The following is a 7,134-nucleotide window of genomic DNA, read 5'->3' on the forward strand; positions in this document are numbered from 1 at the left end:
TTAGAGGAAGAGGTACTGGCTATGGGTTGACTCCCCCTACCTTTCTTTCTGGCTGCTCTAGAATGGTTTCTAAAAACAGTCTTTATGTCCTCATAGGATAGTTGGTAGATGTCTCCCCCGGCCAGTAGATGGAGGGTGTCTAAAAGATCTTCCCAAATTCCCCTGAGCAGGACCAGCTTCAAAGACTCAGGGTCAAGTGTACACCCAACCCTTTTGTAACTGAGATGGAACCTCTCTTCATAGTCCTCTAGGGACTCATCACTTCTTATGGTCATTCATAAAATTTCTTCTTTAGTATCTTTTGACCTACAATAGTCTCGATACTTGTTGTTAAATGCTTGTTGCATCTGAGCCCAGGTTGTGATGCTATTGCCAGGTAATCCCATGAACCAACGCAGTGTTGCATCCTTGAGAGTAGAAGGGAACAATTTCAATTTTTTCTCATCTTATGCATAGTTATAAGTTCGACAGATAACAGAAAACGCGAACAAAAGGGTGTCAGAATCTTCTGTAGTCATACCATGGAAATGAGGTAGGGCAGAAAGGCTTATATTCTTCATTTTGGTGTCCCCATTGGTCTCCCGAATGGGAAAAGTACCCTCTATTCTCTCTCCATTCCCCCTCGCATTTCTGGTATCAGCCATTGGCTCTAAAGGAATGCTTTCTTCTTCTTCTTCCCCTATAGGTTCTTCAAATATGTCTTGTTGTTCACCTAAGGGTTCTTCTTGATCGCAGCCACCGAAGAAGAGAGAAGGTTGGCTGTGTGAAGCAGTGGGGCTTTTGGGAAAAAAATTTCCTGAGTTATCTCTATTCCTAGGAGGCATGAAAGGACATATTTTTGGTTGGTTTTTTTTTCTTTTTTCCCCACACTGATAGTACCTGCAAAACTGAAATTGATTGAACAAAACAAATTGCAACTAAGTGAAATGAACTTTCTGAAATGAAATTTGCAGAATTGAAAAGGAAAGAAAGGAAATGCAGAACTTGAAAGGAAAATAAATGATTAGGCTACTCTTGCTGAAATGAAACTTGCAGAATTGAAAAGGAAAGCAAGGAAATGTAGAACTGAAGGAAAAGAAAGGACTAGTCTACTTTTGCTGAAATAAACTATTAGCAGAATGTTGCAATAGAAAATAGAAGAAAGAAGTAATCATAGAATACTCTGACGCTTACCCAGCAACGACGCCAAAAAGTGGTGTGCACTAGTATTGTAGCAATAATGCTGCAACTCCCGGGCTGCCTACTTTACTCTTATCAACCCGGTAGTTTGTAACAAACTTGGAAGCGTCGGTGCTGTATGCACAAGTACTAGTTCTTAATGCAGGTTGTCACTTGGTCAGCCAACGCAAAATCACTAGGAGATCAAGCCAACTTTTATGGATTCTTGAAGAAGCTCTATATGTGATGAAAGGAGAGAAATATTACTCTATAGATGCTACTCTAACTACAAAAAGGAGAAAGACTGAAATGGAAAGCAAACCTAGCAAACCCTAACTAACCAACTAATTCTAATTTTGCAGAAAGCGTAATGAAAAGCATGAAAGGAATGCCATTACCTATTCAAGGAAGTAAACAACATCTAACTATGCTATCTCTGGAAGTAAATAAGAAAAAGGCATATTTTTAGATTTTATGTATTTTTATGTGAAATTGACATGCATGTAATTTATTGTGTGTGAATGTGGCAGCAAATAGGTGGTGTTGAAGGGCAGTTTTGGGACTTGATAGGATGTAGGATGGTGTGGATGGGTCCTAGGAGGTCTCAGGTGGCCTTCTGGAGGCTTTTCCCACACTCGGCCTTCAAAAGAAAGCCTATAGGAAAATCTACAGGAGGACACAGGAAATCTACAGGAGGAAAATAGGGCCACTATAGGAGGCCTACAAGAGGAGGCCGAGAGCAGTTTTCACTATTTTCAGGGTGTGAGAGTAGGTGGAAAAGGTGGATGAAGGTTGGAATGAGGTGTTAGGGTGCCTAGGGTCTACCAAGAATCACCAAGAGAGAGGAAGATGATTGGGTTTGCTCAAGGAGAGAGGAAGAAGTTCTATGGAAAATGCAGGAAACTAAGGCAGAATTGAGGTGAGGTTTGGGCGACTTATAGGGCATGGATCAGATGGAGGATGTGATGGTTGATAAGCTGGCCTACTGCTAGAAGAGATCTGCTGCAAAGGAACTGACAGACAGCCAATAAGATCAAACAAGCAATAAAATGAGTGTATCCAGAAAAACAGAGTTTTGCATCAAACTAGTCTAAACTATGATCTATGAAAGGAAATGCTGAGAAATGCTGCAAGAAAGAAAATCATGAAAGAAGACTATTGCAAATAAAGAAGTGAGCATAATGAAGAAGATCTTAAGCAAAGCAAAGCTGGACTATTAACCTACTAAAAAGCTACAAACAATAGAAGTCCTATGAATGAGGAAAATCTGTGTTTTTGGGGCAGCAAGAGGGTCTTGGCCTGAAATCATGGTCCCAAAGGGAGGAAGAGAGGTTAAGGCATTGTTGCTAGCCTTTTGAATCTTCTCTTTATCACTGCTTAACCTGCTATAGAAAGCACAAATGGAAGCAAATTAGTGAATCATCAAAAGCAATATATTCTTAACCATTAAAAGAAATACATCTAACAGCAACGTAATCTACAAACTGAAATAAAACATACAAATACAGGTAAAGAGGAGTTTGGTTGCTTGGATTGGGCCCTAACCCAAGAGCTTCAACCCTCTAAGGTAACTCAGTGCTAGCTCAAAAATGATTCCATCTTTATTATCAAAACAATAACAAGATTACATGAACTGTCACAAAATAATAAGCTCGAGGTTGGAGCAGAGTTTACATAAGAAAAAATCCAACAAAAATCCGACCCTAGTGAGGCCCTAGGCCTCTCTACTTATACAAATGGAGCTACCAACGACTTCCTTAAAATCAGGGAGGCTTGGCTCCCAAAACTCAAGATAATCATCAGTCATCCTCCACTTGCTCGGTTGCCTTCTAGTGCATGATTCGGCTGCTTGTACTCTGAGCTGAATGAAGGGGAATTCGATGTAAGGAGTAATAAATGAGGAGAATTCCCTCCTATAAGTCCTCTCCTTTGTCCACTTCAAGTTATTGCTACCATTTGTCCACTGGATCCTTGACTTTGACCTCAAAATTCATCAATAATCTGCATTAAACACATGTTAGACGACATGGCATCATAACTAACTCAACTCACTCCATAAGCATAAATATAATCAGAGAATCATACAATAAGTTAAGAGAATGGTTGATTTGACTAGGTTAGGAGGTAAAATTAGCCCATAATTACCCATTTATGAGGCTCATTAGTGTTGACACCAACAAAAGGACGCGACTATGTAGAAGGAGACTACATCAAAGGAGCCTGAATGAGAAAAATAGGAATGGGACGTATAGGTCAAGGGGGGTGGATACGTTCTATCGCGAGGTCTAGACAAAGGAGGATCCCCGTGGCTTGTAAAGATGGTTCTCACGTAAAGTTACAGTTGTACCAGTTAGTTTATCCTGATGTTGTTTAAAGGGAGGATTTGTAAATCCATGTAGCGGAATAATGTCGAGATAATTCTCACTCAGGGAGCTATAACAACATGATGGGGTTTTACCCATTGAAGCTAATTGACAATGTTGACTTATGTCATAAAATGATATACATAGTCTTAGTTCTTCTTATTAGTGTTTACAATTTGGCATGTTTTACTTTTTTTATGCCTTGATAGGTTGTCTCGAGAGTATCACATGTCTGTTTGGCAACCGTAGGAAAAGCTAAATTTTCTATCCCTTGTTATATAACCCATAATGCCTTTGAATATTTTTTTTTTGTTTTCAAAAGAAATTTATATGTGCATTTGTCATTCATGATTAGGTTATGTGAACCCACTTATTATTATATTTCAATATCCCTAAGAATGAAAGAAATTTCTTATTTTGATTGACCACAGGTCATAACTTGTAACTATTAGGATTGGGCTATCCGACTATCCTTTAGTACTACTAGATGCCACAGGCTACTCCCTTTGTCAATTTCATCACACTGATATTCTTACTTTGAATCAATTAAGAGATCTCCCCTTAAATTTAGATTTCCCATTTTTTTGTAGTTTTGATGCACATCCCTCTTTCCTTAACATGCACCCTTCCTCTATTTTGTCAAAAGGCATCAAATTTTCATTTTACACTTACATATAATTTAACACTCCTTTGACAATTAAAAGGTCTTTCTGTTTCTTATTTTTTTATAAACACAATTTTATAATTTAATTGAATCAAGGTAGTAGGTAAAGTTTTTCTTAGTCAATTTTAACACTCCTCACTCATTGCACAATCTACCAATGGTGTTTGATGGCTTGAGTTGCACATCCCCTCCCAAATCTACTCAAACTCTACTCAATTTGACAAGGTATTGGCATGTGTAAATCAGAGGAATGAAAATTGCATCTTTTAAAGAGATTTCATCACACTTTTAAAGAGATTTCTTCCCACTACGAAACTCCCTGCGCCCTCACACTGAAAGTCTACACTCTTGAAAGTCTACACTCTTTTTAGTCAATAATTTAATGTCCGTGAAACTTTCTTCAAATAAATGAAATCATTCTCTACTTAAACTTCTATAATAACATACCAAAATAAAATAAAAAAAGCAAAAACATTTAATAATATATCAATCTAAAAATTATTAACCTAATAATACTTTATTCATAAAATATATACTTATTTATACATATAAGAAACCTAAAATAACTTTTTATTTAACTAATTTAGATAATTAAGAGTTATTTAACTAATTTAGGTAATTAAACTTAACGACTAAACTCTTCTAAAACATTTTAGAAAAAATTGAACTCTCGAAATCTTTTTCAGCAATGAATCAAAGGAATTATTTACAAACACATATTACTAACCGCTGATTGTGAGAATAGTTAGAAGTTGAAAGGATATAAGAATTACTTACAAACACAGATTATGCTAACCGTGAGAGAAGTTGGAAGGGGAAAGGATATACATGTGCGTTCGTGATCAGCCTTTCCTCTTCGCGGTATGTGGAGTTAGAGTGATAGAGTTGAGTTTTTTCTTTGAGTAACTTTGTCTCCCTGGAGTGCTCTTCGATGTGGAGAATAAAGTTAATTTTTTCTTTTCCGTGCTCTGTGTGATTTGTCTATTTGAATAATAAAATACAAAGTACGGTGCAAAATGGGATCTGAAAAGATTTTTCATATACAGCTATGGGGTTCGTGCTTTTCTCGTGATCGAACATGGATTGGATCTTATCTTATTATGCAAAATATTTTCGATTAATATATAATAGTGTGCATAAATTATCTATTAAATAGAAATACTAATCATTAGCTTACTAGATCATGATTAATATTTACTTATATAATATCTCACTCCTCCTCATCCTGCTTTTCCTGTAATCCGGCCCAGGCCTACATTTTGACGTACCTCCACTTCATGTACTTGACCGCTGATTTTACATGTAAAACGTAGAATATGACGTTGAGTTCAAATTAAAATCCTCATTGATGAACTTTTATAAAATGTGTACAATAATATAAAACTCGTGAAGTTACTTGATAATATAATTTGGATTGATGTTTGTATTTGGTTAATATTAAATTAATAATGGTCAATATTAATTAACAGACAAATTTATTGCTAGAGTTTTGTTGTTATCACTGGGACTAATAATGATTGTGTAATTATATTTGAAATGAATTAATTAGCACATAAAAACTTAATACTTATAATAAACTTATAATATAACAAGACTACTAATTATGGATATTCACTCTCACTTTATCATGGATATTATTTAACTCAAAAATAAGATTTGTTATATTAGCATGGGTCAGCACCATACCATGATTTATTAATACCACATGCCCAAAAACCATAACTCATTTCACAATCAAAATATTTTATAAATATTTTATTTTAATTTTATAATATTTTTTAATTAAATCTATAAAAGAAAAAAAAGTTATATATTTTTTAGATATATCTAAATCTTCTACCTTCACTATTTCACTATTATTTCTTGTGGATATTCCATAAAAATAAAATCAAAATTTTAATGAAATAAAAAAAAAAAAATTGTATATATAGAAATGTAAAATTTATATAATATTAATCTAATTCCTCTCCCAATACTTCTTTTCAATTTTTGATATTTTGAAAATCATGTCCATCATATGATTCTTATATCAATTATAAGTAAATGGTCCAATTGAATTCCCTACATATGATTTTTATAACAATTATAAGTAAATGGTCCAATTGGATTTTCTTCATAGGATTCATATATCTAGAGTGTAATTAACTAACCTTATTAAATTTTCTCCTTATAACTTTTATATGCAATAATATATATGAGTAAACCAATTCCATCTATATGTGACCATTCAAATATACCTAGACTTTTTATTTATATATAAGATTTTTTATTTAAAATTTAGAAGTTGCAACTCTTATTTTTCTTTTCATTATATTTCTTTATAATGTTACAATGCAATATAAACCCCTAATTCATTAACCTTATATTAAAATACCATCATAATTCTTTAATTCGAATTACATTATCATGGAACACAGAACTATGTCAGGAGATTGAGCCCGTTTTCACACTCCGTCATGTGCAAAAAAAAATATAACACATATACAACAAAAGTAAAATGTTAAAAAAAAAATAAAATTAAAAATTAAAAAAAGAAAAAAGGAAAAAATAAAAATATTATAAATTTGTACAAATAATATTAAAGAGGATATTCGATGAATACTGCCACCTTTATTCAATGAATACTGCCACCTCTATTAAAAGATTAAATCAACCAATAATGGTATAAAAATTGATATAAATATTAAATTAAAATTATAAAAATTCAATAGGTTTGAACTTCTAAAAATGTTCATAAGGTTTAAAGTCAACACCAAAATAATACATGGTCAATGGGTGAACGTAAACTAATACTATATACCTCCTGCGTCCCGACAGACAAAAAAATTAAAATTAGAATAGCTCCTTTTAAAATTAAACATCTTAGAAACACTAAAAAGACCACTGATAAGTCGAAAGTTTTGCGAGAAAGTTGGAGTCAAACCTAACAGAGTGACGAAGTGGGCGAAT

This window comes from Pinus tabuliformis, chromosome 3_1 (assembly GCF_031772625.1).
Source record: "Pinus tabuliformis cultivar Carrire ecotype Pingquan chromosome 3_1, CPIR1, whole genome shotgun sequence".
NCBI lineage: Eukaryota > Viridiplantae > Streptophyta > Pinopsida > Pinales > Pinaceae > Pinus > Pinus tabuliformis.